We start from the raw sequence: 16,800 nt of genomic DNA, 5'->3' as shown, positions 1-16,800 counted from the left end.
TATATATATATATATGTATATAAGCCTACTTGCACCTCCTTTTCCACGTCTCCAAGGTCAGGCGGCTCCAGGACGATCTTGCAGTCCACTCGACCGGCATCAGCAACAATGGCGTCTTTACTGCGGCTAGGAACAATTCTGCCGACGGCGGATGGGAATCGCAGCGTCACCTTTCCGAATGATTACCAGTTAAGCCACTGAGAGGATTAGTACAAAGCTAAAGAGATGGACACGTGGCCACGGTCACGATCAAGGGCCCGCTGTTGTTAATGATCATGACATTAGCTCCGTCGTTCTGTAGCTTGCAAGCTGTTGCTTCAGTTTAGCACGGATCTCTACCTACGTTCCAATAAAAATTGCTAAGGAAAAAATAGCGTAATAAATTGCAGAGATGAGTTTTTTTTTTTTAATTCTTATCAAAAACTGTAACAAAATGCCTTCGCACTTCTGCTTCTACAGTTTTTTCATGCAAAGTTCGTTTTGTGTGCGAACAACAGCGAAAATCGATGCCAATTCCCATTCTTCTGACTGGACGCCTGCTACATTTTCTTGCAATGATCAACGTCGCGCCGCGCACGGAATCACAGAACGAAGATTCAATGTGGTAAGCTTTACGTGCTTGGTTAGTTTTGGCAAGAGGTCATTTGTGCTCTTGCCTTGTCCGCGTGACCCGCGTCATTTTCCTATTTGTTGGTTACCGTCAATTTTGAGCGATATTAAATAAGAAGTGAATCAAACAATCGAGGCTTAACAGCGTTTTTAATGCCGATCTCTACATACTTTGTATGATTCATCTTCACCCAAGACTCGTACCACATTTAGTAATTGCCGTTGGATTCCTCACTATACCTCTTTCACTCGCAGTTTCCTCGTTAGTGACAGTCTTCACTAAAAATATTATGAACTGCGACAAATGTGCAGGCTTTATTCGTTTTAGTTACAGCAGTTCCCTTTACCCTTCTGTCTTGCCGGCTCCAGCAGTGTCCGTCCGTCCGTCCGTCGTAATCAATATAGGCATGTGCCAGATCTACAGCATATACGATATATACGCATGTATGACCCGCTTCACTTTTAAGTCGATTGGCAATCTTGGACGAATAAAATAGGTTTATGTAATGGATAAATTAAACAAATCTTTCTTTGCCATCGTCAAAAGGATAAATGAACGAAACAAAGGAATTTCGATAAAAAGACAGTGGGTCATCGGCGGAACTTGAGCCTAGCTTCGTTCTCTTTAGATAATTATCAGATTCAATTAGATTTTCTCACAACAATGATTCATTTCAGTGTGCTTTGCCGTCATGTCGCTGGGGGCTGCCGCCCGCCCACATGTGCATCTATGGTATCAGTCTTTCTTGACGATTTAGATTGTGGGCGCTTATACATACTGTTACAGATGAATATGCGTATTTTGTTTCGTTTCGCATCGATCGATCGATCGATCGATCGACGATATCTGCGAGATCCAACGGTGTCGACCGGGGCTACTCGGTCTTCACGGCGGAATACTTGCAAAAGCGGACGTTCTTATGTGTGCCAAAACAATTCTAGAAAACAAGTTTCGATTGACATCAGTGGCAGCAGCGGCGGGGACTGCTGTTCTTGCCGTAAAAACTAATGCAAGCTGGAAAAAGGGCAGAAAATGGAAAAGATCCGGATATTCACTCTCCTGTGGAAGAACTGGGCGTTGTAACGGTTCACTGCAATCATTCAATGGAAGGCATAGACGCTAACTGTTGAGGATGTTCAGCCAACGGCAACTGTTCGAGCTGTTCTATGTAGATGCTAGTGAACTTCGGGATGGTATGGCAATCTGCTTTGAGCTACGTTTCAGCAAACGTTGCTAATTGACCGAAGCTAGAGAAAGTCGTCAACGATTAGAGTAAAAGGTTGATATTAACGCGGTAGTATTGGTAACAGAGACTGTTCTATCCACATCTGCTTTACTTCTTCTTGCCACGGTGTGAGGACGTGTTGATGAGGAACTATCCGTTACTTTTGCAATTTGAGCTGTTCTATTATGTTCTTTTCTCAAAATGTTCACTATCACGAGAACCTTCTTCTAGTCATAGACATCATGTATCGTTTGTTTGTGTACACGCATAATAATGGCGAGACACAAATCTGGGTGATTTCGACTTCGAATTCGTAGCGCACCTTATTGGCCGTCTCACTCGACCGCCACGTATATTGTAGGCACGCGACTAGCGGTGTAATAGGCCGGCAGCGTTTCATAAGAAAATAAACGAAAAACATCTTACGATAAGATCATAGCGTAACGGATTGCGTCTACATCGACGCTAACTGTTATTTTCTTTTCCGTGCAGATAACTGTGTCTGAGGAACCACTGTCGAAGGCATCTTCTTCTAACGGTATCACCTCCTACATCAACAGAGACAACAATCAGAACAATACGTCGCTAGAAATTTCAACGCATGCTGGTGTTACCATAGAAGCTGTTTGCACCACAGACGACCCTGTATATTCTTTATGTTATACTCGTACTAGTTGGAACAGACTGTGTGGCTGCCCCACGTGCTTCGACGTGCGGCTTTGGTTCTGTACAGTCGCGAGCACGCCACAAGAAATTGAGCGACTCTGGAATAGTCCTCGGCGTCTTCTGTATCGTCGTTTAACTGGTGCGTCCAACGCTGCGGATTTGACTGATGCCATTCTGGTGTTGCGGCGGGAAGCCTGACGGTGGACCGCTTCTGTGGCATCTATGCTACGCAAACGGATTGGGGGGCGCCGGACTGTCCTACAGATAAATGCGAACTGATGCCAATACTAGGCGAGCAGCTTGAGGCGATGTTCTTCATACACAAACACAGTGCCTGAACGTCAACTGCCCCACGATTTGTTCGAAATGGGCTAATGTCGGTAACGTACAGCAACGACTAGTACTATATATTGTTGAAATAACAAACAGCCGCCTGTTCAGAGTCCACTGTGTCACGGCTTGGAAGATATATATGCACAACATGAATGGTTCGCGGAAGTGCTAACGCCAATAACAAACAGATGCAATGGACACATGATGAAGGTCCACCGTTGCTACAGTAGTAATAATAACAAAGATATAAGCGATAATAACGATGCTAGCTGCGAAAAACTGATTGGCCTTTTTTACAAAGGAGAAGTTAATCAGCCTATACTTTTTCGTAAACAATCAGAAAGAGCCATGGCGCAGATCTACGGGTATTACTGGCCTAAGATAGGTGAATCTTTTGCGGTCATCAGTATACTCTGTGTCATGTGCTAACGAACAAATATGCAATAGGAAAACGCATCGCCTTGTTATTCCCGTAACGCAATGTGTGAGGTACAATAACGTGAGCGGCTTCCTCATAGGCATAAGGCAGGTAGACAACCAGGATCGGAAAATAAGGACAATAGCTGACGTTGTTGCGAAACTAAAAGGAAACCTTTTAAGAAATAGTCGTTTTGCATTATTCGCATCTATGGGCTTCAGTGTCTAAGTTTGACGTGCAAAGAGGCTAACGTAAGCTGTATAAAAAAACCTTTTAGAGTATAGACTACCCACGATGGAAAATACGTAAGACTTTCTTCATCAAGCACCCGGATATTGTTCACGACATTGCCCTTATGGATGTGGTGGAGACACGTGCGATCAGGATAAAGCTTTCCACGTTCCTATAAACCCTGCTGGCAGGTTTATTTGTCTGATAGTACGACATTATTACGTGTGATATCTGAAATAAGTAATGTCATATGTATACATATGCACTATTTAATAATACGAATTCTCAAAAGTTATGCATAGCAGTGGAAGAAGGGGAGCAGCATTTGTTTGGGAAGCCACGATGGATTGAAATAGAGAGACGCGGGTTCCGCTTTGCGAGGGGAATTTCATTAGAGAAGTGAGCGCCCGCTCGCTCGCTCGCTCGCCCGCCCGCAATATTTGAACAAGCAAAGCTATTTAGTACATTTGATTATTATTATTATACGTTCTGTGCATGATATTATTTAGCAAGGGAACAAGTGGACATAATCTTCGATTGCATTTAATAAAATTTGTGCGATCATATTTACTAGTAGCACGGTTTGTATACGGCTGTTTGTGTATCTGATTTGACTGGTTAGTTAATTTGGTCGTCTGTCGATGCCTGCCTCATTGGAACGACTCAGTTATGCTTCTCTCCTTTGGATCATACTCTGACATCGGAGCCTTACGTAAGGCAAACTATACTTTCGATGTTTTGATACTGAAAGTGAAATAACATCATAAAAGCCGATAGTTTCGTTGAAGTTTTATTATACATATTATATATATATATATATATTAGTCATAATAGTCGTCAAAAAAGCGAACGGGAAAATTAGATGGGAAAACACATTTATCATTTAATAGAGATAAACAGGGACTGAGATGCGATACACATATAAGACCAATATCAGCCGCTCAGTTATGAGAAGCACGGGTCCGCGGGTCAACAATTGGTTTCGATGTCTCAAGAGAACATATTATAAAATAGGCGAATAAATCGAATGATCAAGCTGGAACTTTGTTCGGACCCCTCTATCCACTAGAAGCTTTGGCCGCTTGTTTTTGGGTTTAAAGATCTTTCTTACCATGAGCACTATTCGGTATCATGAATTCGAATTTTTAGCCCAGTTTAATTAGCGTGTAGGCATCTTGTGTTTTTCAGACAGTTTGCCTGGTTGCCTTTTGATAAGCCAGCGTTTTTTTATCTTCGACTTGTAAAAACAAACCAATGACCTTATCTGAATGATGTTGCGGCCATTCCATCTAGGCTCTCACAACGATGGTCTATACAGCGCCTACTGATTGCAATAAAAACTTAGTAATCACTTGTATTGTACAAAGGTTAGTGGTATTTTGGTGTCCTGTCTTTTGGCAAGCTAGTTTACTTCGACTTATAGGTTTTATTTAATGTTATATCTTATATATATATTCCATGGTGTAAACCAGTTCGGTAGTGGGGGGAGGGGGGGGGGGGGTTGGAGCGGGTACCCGCAACATTGGCTGTAAGCAGTGATGTGATCTTGTAGCCACCGATTATCGCTAGCTCGACCCTTGATAATGAAGCATCACTCTTGCGCCATACACACACACACAAGTCAGTCCTATGAATTCAGTCGGAGTCACTTGTCCTACCTCCGCGACCTGGATGTATCCATCAATCGCTCGACAATTTGCTACTGATAAAAAAAAATTGGCCAGCTGTTGTGTCGCGCGTTCGAAAAGCTGATGACTGGGAGTGAAATGTACCACTAATTAAACCTTGTTTTCCGTGACTTGATTTAAGTTATCAACAGACAACAACTGTACCACATAATGTCCAGCAACAAGAAAAACGAATGCTGGAGAAGAGGTAAAAATTATACATTTATTTCAAGAGGTAGCGAAGCAGCGGCCAACGGAAGAACTATATCACGGACACGATCGAATCCGCTGAACTAATCAGACCAGTTTTTTTCCTAGTAAAGAGATAGGATTACTATGATACGAGCGGTAACACAGGCCCGCCAGATAGTCGCAGTCGGACCTTCTTCAATAGGCCAAATGGCCATATGCGTCGAGAACTTCTTGCGGACAAGTTACGTGAAGCTTTTCTGATCCAGTTCACAGAGCGCGCTTGTATGGTCTGGTAAACTTTCGTCGCCAACTTTTCTAAATTTTTATCTATTCGGCTGCATTTGATTGCAGGTTTGGCGATTGCTTGGCCGAACATGCACAACCGGAACCACAGATGACCTTTAAAACTACTGTGAAACACTATTGAGTTTACCCCCCCATTGATACGCCATATTTTTATTCGACTTACTTTAACTAGTGAAACTTCATTGTTTTGGTAGGACGCCACTGTTCATCTACAGTGGACACATAGAGTAAATATCTTCTAAGGGTGTTATTTTCTGAATGGCTATAATCGCATTCAGTCATATCTGGCTATAATTTTCCTGCTCGTTCTTGGATAAATTAAGGGCTTAGCGAGGACTCATCTTGGCGTCTTCTATTTATCGGACTTTAAATCTTAGTTAACCCTTTGTTTAGATTTAGCACTTCAGACTTTTTGAAACCTATCCGGCTTGAGCGCGTTTTACTCAAAACATCACCCTCTTATCCGTCAATCCCCCTGACGATTATTACAGACCCGGAATATGACGCAAAGTGCGCATCATAGGCGAGGTACGCAGATGGTAGACTCAAGTTCCTTCTCTATCGCGTTTACTCAGATTGTGAAAAGATTGCAGGTAGATAACAAATCTTGATCATGAATTGCTGTCTGGGCTGATTTAGGAAGATGATAACGGACCCTGTGCATTATTTGGCTGTCAATGCATATGTCTAGCCGCGATTTTTTCACAGATAGCTTCCACCAATTATTCTCCTTTGACCATATCATCGAACCCATCGACAGGTCTTCGCTAGATAAGGGCTCCCTTACCAACCCTTTTGCCACAAGTGACAGTGAGCTTATGTAATAAATACTCGTACTTTTTTTTGGCATTGAGTGGCCATTGCGGATATTAGAGATTCATACAGTGCTTTAAGGCGCCAGTGCTCCTTTGTCCTTATTTTAATACAGCGACAATGTCGAAACAACTATCAAGCTTTGCAGGCAATTCTAATTCCCAAACTGCTGCCCATCACGCCGTTTGACAGTGCCCATCACAAGCAAATTAATGAACGATTTATCTTGTCTAATTTTTAGATTTTTGTCCGATTCTCTGTACCCAGCGCTTCAAGCGTCGCAGAACTTGGCCACATCATTTTACGACAATACGAGTTGCGTCAGTGGCAGCACAAAGCGCGAAACCGCTGACTCAACGAGTGATGGAGGCGAAAAGACGAGCTTGCTCACATCAGCTGGCAAGCTGAAAACTAATCCGGTTAATAACAGACCAGCTGACCGGTAGGACTTCAACCCATCGAAGAAACGGCGAAGAGTGCCGATCAGACCAGGCTGCTTTCATTGAGATGCTAAAAACAGCTAAAAAGCTACGCCAAGTATGACGCCATAGATTCCTATGTATTGCGGTAGTCGCTGGCGTTAGGCAGTTGTCATAGTAGCAGAAATAATATAGCAGATCACCTGATCGTGTGTTGGGTGCTCGCTTCTGGCGCGAGCTGGTTCATGTTCCGAGCTGATTCGAGATAACAATTGTGATTATGACTGGTGATCCGATAATGTCTAAGTAATGTCGATTGCGTGTGTATACTGTTATCGTACTGCGCTTTGAGTAGTAATATCTGCAGAACTGTAAGTTGGAAGATGCAATATGCCTGTCCTCCGGCAGGGCCGGACCGGTCAAACTTATAATGACGAACTATACACAGACGTATATAGAAAGAGACGTTGTTAGGCAACGCGGATGCCACCACCTATGCGTTCTCCGGATAATGCAATCATTGGTGAACACAACAGAAACAAGGGGATAAGGAAAAGAACAGTCTAATAAGTGCACATATGCAGCCATATTCTCCAGGACGCTCCTGTCAAGCTAACACTGAAATCAGATCGGGCCCCTTCATACTTTTAGCTAATTGCAAATAAATGGTTATGGTTATAATCATCGTATCCTACTTCGGCTGGTAGTTTTCCTCATTGGAAGAGACTCAGTGGAGGTACAGCCCGGACTGATTTTTGGCTATCTGGTGACTTTGCGAAATAGCTATGCTTATATGCGTGGCTATTGCCGAACGTGCGATACCGGCTCGGTACCATAACACAGGTATCTTCCACTGCTGCTGTTCGTATAAATCTGCCAGAGGCACGTAACCATCTTTCCTAGTACAATGATCATGTTGATCATTGTACTGATTAATGAAAAACAGCCGATCTCAGATCACAAAAACTGTGTATTTTTTGCGTATTAGACACTGTACTAGCGGCATTTGATGCAGGACATCAATCCGAAAACATCCGCCAGGGTTTGCTGTGTTTGCGGCATTAAACATGTTGGATAAACGACGTTAACGGAGAGGCTCTGTCGATACCATCGTCTGCGGTGTCCGTCGATCTTGGTAGAACGCTGTGATCATTATTGCTATCTAGCGGTACTAAAATACTACGAAACATTACAGGTAGCGTGACGGACGGTAACAGGAATATAATTGCATGGACGAAGATGGTGTCGGATGAAGAATCAAATAGGCAAAGCAGACGAGACGCGGAAAAATGCCATAGGGGATAAATTCATCTGGTGTTATTTTTTTTTCATTAAAATGCTTTCTTTTCACGCTAAAATCCAGATGGGCTTTACGTCCGGTAGATAAATGAAAGAGATTTGATTGGACCGGTTTTGTTGTGTAGTTCCATTAGGTGCTAATCATTTCCTTTGCGGGTCACGCATTTTAAAGCGTTCTTACACTGCTAGCTCACCATTCTTTGGCCAGTGTGCTACGTGCCAAATTTTCTATTTAATAGCAGAAATGAACTCAATTTTCAGCTATAGAAGCCAAGATTAATAGATCTTGCTTTTTTTTTTACGTCTACAACTTTGTCTACTGCTTTCAAATAAGCCGCATGTCGTGTGTAGCCCATCGAGTTAAATAACGAACGTAGTCGCGTTTGAAGAGAAATGATAAAGTCGTAATTTATATATAATTTATATATTCCTTCATTATATATATAGTATAGTCATTAACCTATCCCTCTATCTGAGTTTATTTGATGTCAGCCAAAGATGACTTGAGTTACAAAAGTCGTTGAGATGTTCCTCAGAACCTGACTTCAACCCGAGGACCTAAAGAGACCAATCCAATAGCGTATTAGTAACAATGAACAGTTAGATAAATTCAATCTAATGGCTATCGAAAGTTAGAGTTACATAGTGAACATCTAAATTGCTTTATATATCACTCAAATTACTGACCAAAATTGAAATCAGCACGTGATGTACAAATATGCATAGTAAAACGGTACGATCATCAAAAACCTATTCTGTTCCATTGCAGCCTTGAACAGTGCCGAATATCATATGATTAAGTTATTGTATATAGGTGTGACGACTTACAGATGTTCCGATTAGGATTTCGACTGGTTATTGATTTGTCATTGACCGGTTTAGAAGAGATTTACTGCCACCGCCTGAATGTCTTCGTGCTTTCCCGCTAAGTTTTTTCAAATCTTCTTATTGTCTAAAAAATTATTGGTGCTGCATCATCGAGCCGTCTTACTTTGGGACTTTAAATCTTCGGACGGCTTCACAACATAGCCGACCAACTGATGCCCATTTAAGAACATTACTTACATATATATGTATCATACAGTTGATTTAGTGCCTCTCTAAATGTAGGACATTGTGCCCCATATGCCACTGTGAACGGAACGCCTTTTTGTCTACTACTGAATAGTCGGCTCCTGACATTAATGACGCCATCATGTGATTACAATGAAAAAGGTTAATTACTACATGTTACTTTCCCCGGGGTAAAAGGCCTGCGGCCCTCGTCCGTTCCGTTCAGTCGGTAGTATTTCAGCTTCTGCAGAAATCATTAAACACAAATCACACACCTCACACATTCTCGCGACGCATCACATTATAGCTTTCCCACGTAGGTATATATAGTAGTGATGCCCATTTCCAACGCCGTGCCCCAACAAGCTATATGTTACACCGTATAGTGATAATCAGTTTTTATCGAAAGAAATGAGATCATCGAGAAATAGAAAATCAATGTACAAACGGGAGCCGAACGACAACCGAAGCCTTCGAAGACCGGACCGATAACGAACTTACAGAACTGCCAAAGCCACTTTCTAGGTAAATACTTCAGCGCGGTCAGCACTTTCGCTGTTGCAGTCGCAGCTGTCGCAGTGGTCGGAACGATCAGTAATATATCTTCATGTTGACGTGTTAGTTACAGACGAGTCGTCGATGAATGGACGCCAAGCAGCAATTGGAAGGCTGTCAGCCGGTTTACCGCTAGGTTTGTAAGTCCAGCCGGGTCCGAATACCCATTTTCCACCGGACTACTACGGTTTCCGGCTACCACTCCCGCTATTACTGCCACTGTTTATGCTACGACAGACGGTTTCATCGCAGAAGCCAAATCGTAGTCATTTTAATAGGGTAGAGGAAATGTTTGTTGTTTTGGATGTCACGTCGTCTTGCGGACGCGATTTCGGCCATCACCGCATTTGTGCTGGTGATACATTGTCCCATTAGTACTGCATGAGTCTTGCTCTATGATTATTATTGATGCCAGTGCGTATGGCAGGGTAAACCAAGCCATTGGCTTCAACGTCGACATGACCTATAATCTATGGATGTATAATACACATATGGGGTAACGTTGCAGTTACTGACGATCCGCTCTTAAATTGTCTTATGTCGAGGCTGCAAGGTAATTTGTAAAACTCATTATGTATAATAAATATGTTGAATTGGATGTATCATACGGCCATGTGTTACTTTACTGCGCTAGAAGATGTCGCGTTAGATACTGTTCGTACATTTGTTGTCTACACGCCAGGCTGAGAACCACTAATCAAAATGAAACCGGGAAACATATCAGCGAAAATTGGCCGTTAATAAAAAAAAAAAAAGCTTTGCTGCAATCGCTAAATTAATTTCAAGGCTAAAGCATTTTCGAATACAGATGCAAAAATGGACAAGTCATCGAGCTTCTAGGCTGCAACAAACGAACCTGACGGACTTTGAGACTCAATAACTTCTGACTAATTGAGCTAGCATGATGATTTGTTAATATTTATTATTGTTACTATTCTTTACATACTTGTCCCAGGCTGGAGCTGTTTCTGGGCAATCATACATCTACCATTTGCATTCCCATATGTAATTCTTCCATATATGGCTCTTTAGAATAAACTGATCATAAGATATGCTTGCCCACCAATTTCAATTTTTAGATAAACGTAGAATAATCGTAATCATATCGACTTAGATCAGAAGAATAAGCAAGCTGAAGTTAACGTTGGATATTCCCTTGCACAATTCAGGAAGTAATTGAGGCACGACGATGAAGTCTGATGTGGTCATCAAATAAGCAGAACATGTACTTTTGATTGCCGTGCGTGAGTCTCTTAGGGAATTTGGGATAGCGAGATGCACGTACTATTATAACTTTGGGGTGATATTTTATAGTAAGGGATGCCCCTAATGTCCGTTGCCAGTACGATCATCACCGTACGTCCGAACCTACATGACATTGCCACCAAAATCGATTTCTCTCCAGAGCAACGCCAATCTCTTGCCTCGTCCTTATTTGGCAGGCGGTAGAAACTGAACCAGGCCTTGTCTAGGGCGACCGTACACACAGCGGATTTTTTTGCTAATCAAGGTTCCGTAAATTACACGTCGAATGGATTCCTAACTGGTCTGGGGTTTATTTATCTAATTTCACTTAGTTTTCACATTTTTAGTATTTGCAGTAAAATTCTGTAACGTCTTACATGTTAAATGCCAGTTTTAGCGGACGAAGCTTTTAAACAGCAAACTCTACTTTCGTGAAAAGCCTTCTAAATTACGGCAATGCATCCTTTGGATCCCGACACATGGCCATTTCCTTGTCGGCCTTCAACACCCCAATTTCTGTTGTTGAACGTATTCTGCTTTCGCTTAACGCTTCCTGCCATAATGTCTTCAGTAATCTTGGATGGATTTCCACAGCATTGTGGTTTTCGAATAATAAAAAACTGATCGCGTTGATTATTGCGACGAAAAAGTGTATCTTTTAAGTTCACTTTTTCCGGAATAAACTCAATCAATTTTTACAAGTTCTTAGAAAATGCAGACATCTACCAGCCAAATTTCGTCTGCTAGCACTGCCTATTTTTCTAAGTTATTCAATTTCAAAATCCGCGGGACTTGCCTATCACTAACTAATATTTACGTGAACAACGCGGGCACGAAGTGAGTGGTTCGTTCTGACCATCTATCCACTTCTGCATTGTTGTTTATTGATATTTTGCTTGATTTATTGATTGATACATGTATGTATATTTCACACCTATATATATATATATATATATATATATATATATATATATATATATAGGTGTGAAATTTACTGTATTTGTATATATTTTCATGCGGTTTGGTAATTGCAATATGCAAGAATCGCAAACTGTATGCAGTCACGTACACTATGATGAGAGAAGAACGGCTAAAAAGAAAAACTCGTCAAGGGCCGCGTACCCATGTTAAACAAAGTATTTCAGGGTTGAACTGCGCCCAATTATAACAGTTCTTTTAGCTATACCAAGCCAATGTCCGTTGCCACGCGCAATTCCCTAGCGACTGCAGTCGGTCGCCACTTTTGTGTCGCAGTCGGGGGCCGCTTGCACCACCAGTTGCGAAAAGCAGTCTCCTTCGAATCTACATTCTCCCCCTTGGTGCCCCCGCCCTTTAAAAGAATATGGTCGGTACTCGCTATCAAGAAAAAAGAAATAACAGGGGAAAAAAACGCGCACGCTAAAAGAAAGCAGCACGAAGAAATGTTCTGCCTTATACACACGGTTTGACCAAACCCATTGGCGTTCCCCAGCAGCATCGTTACGTGCCCTACTAGAAGCAGCTAGACCATTGGCATCTGTCTGTGCGCGAATATGCGTGTCAAACGTCGGTGCCGCCGCTGCCATCAACAATAACGAGACGAAGAGGCGACCGGTTGCTAGCCAACCAGATACAGGCGGATAACGAAAATATTAACGGTAGTAACAGCACCAAACGACACCAAGGCAAAACCCCTCAGCGCCCACTACAGTGCTGCCATGGTACGATATTGCCGTGGTCTGTTGCCATCCAAACAATGAGCTACGTCACTACCATGACCACGAGAAGGAGTTGCGTGATGTCGACATGCTGGCAATCACGTCTTACCGCCTCTGGACGTAAGCGGTGTCTGTATCGGTCAAATTTGCAAAATACGTAGTTCGTTAAGGGTATCCTGTGTGGTCCGGAGGGAAAAGGTAAAGGGGACTATCGAATAACAGGGAGTTGTCTGATTTTTTACCAGTGGCACAAGTACAAGTAATATCTTGCATTAGTCAGTGGGACGGCTTATGAAAGAGGACAAAGATCCGTTTGAAATGGAATCGAACTATTTGAGACGGCAATATATATATATATATATATATATATATATATTTTTTTTTCTTTTTTCTTTTTTTGTAGCTTAGAGTGGAGTTTAATGGAAGTAAAATAACTGGTAGCTTGAAAAACCGAGCTACTTGGACCGCTGCCAAAGGCCAACCATGTTTGAATTATACGAGGACATAATTTTGCGATTCTTACCAGTGTCACCACCGCTGCCAAATTAAGAAAGGCAATTGTTGCTTCGCAGTATCAGCAACAGCAACCGATTACGTGTTTTTGCAGGATTTTTGGACGGTCCATCGCGGTAAACCGTTACGAAAATCCGAAACAGCAGCAGGATAGGTGCGAAGGGTTTCGTCTTCTACTGAGTGTACATTTCGTCTTGTCATAACATGGTTCTACTAGCACCGTCCACTGAGGCTTGTTAGTCATTATTCCGTCAGACCTGCGGTTGTCACAAGCAAGCTTACGAATCAGTCGTCTGTATTTGTCATTAAATATACAGTTAATATCGATGTGTTGACGATAGCTGATTCATTGATGACAGCGATGTAACGAATTCGAGGACAATGACGTTCCTATAAATGACAACATCGCGAAAACACATTGTATATGACGGCAGCCTAATCTGAAATGTAGTCAAGTTAACTGTGGTAAGAGGGGTGGATCGCGCTGCGAAAACGGATAGGTATTGATCAGACAACAGATATCTTTGCATGATTTTTTTTTACCTGTACGGCTATTTCGACCATTGTAAAAAGCTGCTGCTACCGCCACAACGGCTGCAGGCAGATAGCAAAAACCGCGAAAATGTACGGTGCGCATTATACGGCCCACGTACAACACACTGTCACGGTTTTGTTAGCGGTCAAATGAAGCTCTGATGTTATCCTATCAACCAGCGGGTTAGGAAGGTAGGAACGGAAGGTGGACGATTACACAAGGGGAAAGGCAGTCACAGTTGCTTTCAGTCAAACAGGAGCGGTACCTTCGGCGATGATGATCAGTGTGATAACGGTAAAACTACTGCTACTGAAGTTTTCGTTCCGGAACAGACATGTCGCCAACGATCCGCTTACATAAAGATGTTTAACGTCTTCATTACAATACCGAACACGATTTCTTGTGTCGCGCATATTTTGTTTGTTTTGTGTATTCAGAACGTGGAAAGTCTGGACTCTGACTGTGCAACGATAAGGCACTGGTATAAAAATAATAGATAAGGCTACCGGAAGGATATTGGTGGGCGGACCTTGTCAGCTTCGCGACATTTTTTTACTATTCAGGCCTTTGAATTTATTCTAGTACTATCTTCACGTATACATACAAAATGTACGTGAAAACAGTGCAAGCAACGACTCCTCAACAGCGCAGGCTCATCCGGATCTTTAGCCTAACATTAATTAATTAATGCCTCCTCTGTCGTTCTGAGACGTTTTTCTATGATAGTTGTCCTGTCAGCATACAACGTACTCAGACAGAGACGTACAAGATCAAACTGTCATACTCTTTTTCTGATTTTAGTATCAGCATATGACGTTAGTGGCCACCATAGCAGTCCAGCCAAAAAGATTCAGACTGATCATTACAAACGCATAAACAAGAACGGATTATTACAAACACTATTCCGTTATAATTGTTTACTCAAGACTTCCACATCCTTGGACCACCTTGAGACGACTACGGTTTTGGGCCTACTTGAAGTCTTGGGCCACAATTAACATCCATACTGTCAATACGACCAACATCTTTAACACGATATAATCGACTGATTATTAGCTTTGCCCCTTTGCCGCTCTGAGTTATAATTCATTGAGCTGCTATACGGTCGGCGCATCGTATTTCAATAATTCAATCGGTTTTTATTTTTCAAACCCAACACTCAGATTGATTCCAAAGCGTCTTTACGATCGATCTCACAAAAGGCTTTCGTTTGCCTTCTATTATTCTGTTGCGCTGAAGTGTAGCGTCGTTATATCCCCATTTGTGCAGTGACATCAATTTGATCACTGCAGAAGAAACGCTTCTTGACTATCGGACCCTAGACCGTAGCCATAGATTGATTGTATTATACAGGACGCATTGCATAGAGCGATGTACCCATACGATCCCTTGCATTCGTCCCCAGCTGACTGTGTCTGTGTGTGGCTTTGTGCTCATTGGTTCGTCAGGAGGTTGGACACTTCGTTGGACGCTCTTAAACTACGGATCTTAACGCGCCGAGCAGCAGCGGCCATATTAAACATTCGGTACTGATTCGCGACAGGGACCTGATAGGGCTAACATCGATGCCAGCCCCAGCGCGTAACGTGCTGGACTTGTCTCCATCGTGGCAGCAGCAATAACTTCAGCCGCCGCATATCTGCTACGGCATTTTCAGCAGAACACAAGATGCTGACTGTATGCTTTTGCCAATAAAGTGTGCCAAAGGTCGCGGCCTATGTCTTCCCGGCGAGCCGAGCAAATAACTGCTTCGAAAAGCGCGAGAGAAAACAGACCGAAACGCCACTTGTGAGCTAGAAAAAAAAAAAAGAAGTAAAGAAAAAGTAAAAGTTCGGTGACGATTTCGGAGGGAACGATACTGTTGGCGATGGTGACAGTATTGAGGGCTACGTTAAACATGACGAAAATATTAATCAGTAAAAGGAGAACTGCAGTCTCGTGGAGAGGGCAGCACCACAAGGGAGCGAGCGTTAGAAGGACAGAGTATCGATACTAGTCATGCGGGTTATATTCACAGAAAAGAGCTAGCAGAATATGCTACCAATAACAAATGCAGTAATTCTGGCATACATCAGTTGCCGCCGATTAACGATAGTGGTAGGCGCGCGCGTTAATTCAAAATTGGCTAATACCGTTTCTTTTTTATCGTGATACCGCCAATGGCATTGCTTGTTGCCGACCCCCTGTCGGCGAAATACTGGCAGAGATAAAAATGACGGTTATCAAAATGGTCGACGATAAGTAAAGATGCCAAGAGTAATTGACTTTGCTGTTTTTAATCTATTTAAGTTACCTGCAAGTTCTCTCTGTCGAAGTATATGTTAACGTACAGAATCGCTGTATAGTAACAGATATGATATTTTCAATTCTATGATTTCTTCAATTATTGTAGTAAATTATTGGGGCAGATTAGAGAAACATGGTTCATCATAAACTACGTTGGAGTGTCTATCTTTTTTTAATGAACTTATATCATTTGCATTGTCATAAATCGAGCATGTAATAATCAGCCAACAAGATACTTATGACAGTATATGCTTTTCAGTCACAATTTCTAGTATCTACAACGCAGGAATCGTTCTAACGTAGACATACTTTATAATCTAACAATGTTTCAAAGGTCAGCAAGCAGTTTGTGCGGTTCGGCCACTCGCCTCAAATGCTGGAAATTTCAGCTTTTTTTTTGTCACTCTTTCAATAATAATAACATTATATTAAAATAAACGTTTCGTTTTATAAAATCGAAAGTAAACGAAAGATTCGTATTATAATAGACTACATCAGGTAAAAGCTTCTCCTCATTGTAAGCACAGGCTAGCCTACCCGGAATGAAACGCATCCAAGTGTCGTGTAAAAACATCATTCATGTCAATGCCATGAACCGTGAGAATTTCTTATTTCTAACATATTACCTAATATTGGATTTTTAAGTGATACATTGTTGACTAGTGCCAGTGTCCTGCGCAGTTACAATAGATCTGCCGGTCAACTAACCTAAACGAGTCGTTCTCATATATATGATA

General features: G+C 42.1%; 2 protein-coding genes across 15 annotated transcripts in view; one reads left to right on the top strand and one right to left on the bottom strand.

Annotated features, from left to right (window-relative positions):
* LOC111253362 (uncharacterized) overlaps positions 1–10,392 on the top strand; it is a 131,803-nt gene extending 121,411 nt beyond the window's left edge. For 4 of the 7 annotated variants that reach the window (XM_022812639.2, XM_086993713.1, XM_086993708.1 and 1 more), the window contains one exon: positions 9,855–10,392. The gene's annotated coding sequence lies outside the window, so the exon portion shown is untranslated. Of the gene's footprint in view, positions 1–2,327; positions 9,758–9,854 lie in introns of all 7 variants that reach the window. The other 3 variants (XM_086993714.1, XM_086993707.1, XM_086993706.1) reach the window with 1 other exon arrangement.
* Positions 1–16,800, bottom strand: part of LOC111253556 (uncharacterized) — a 134,005-nt gene that overhangs the window by 113,668 nt on the left and 3,537 nt on the right. The window lies entirely within an intron of this gene.

Source organism: Varroa destructor, unplaced genomic scaffold (assembly GCF_002443255.2).
Source record: "Varroa destructor unplaced genomic scaffold, Vdes_3.0 BEIS01000006.1, whole genome shotgun sequence".
Taxonomy (NCBI): Eukaryota; Metazoa; Arthropoda; class Arachnida; order Mesostigmata; family Varroidae; genus Varroa; species Varroa destructor.
This window is presented reverse-complemented; position numbering and strand designations above follow the sequence as displayed.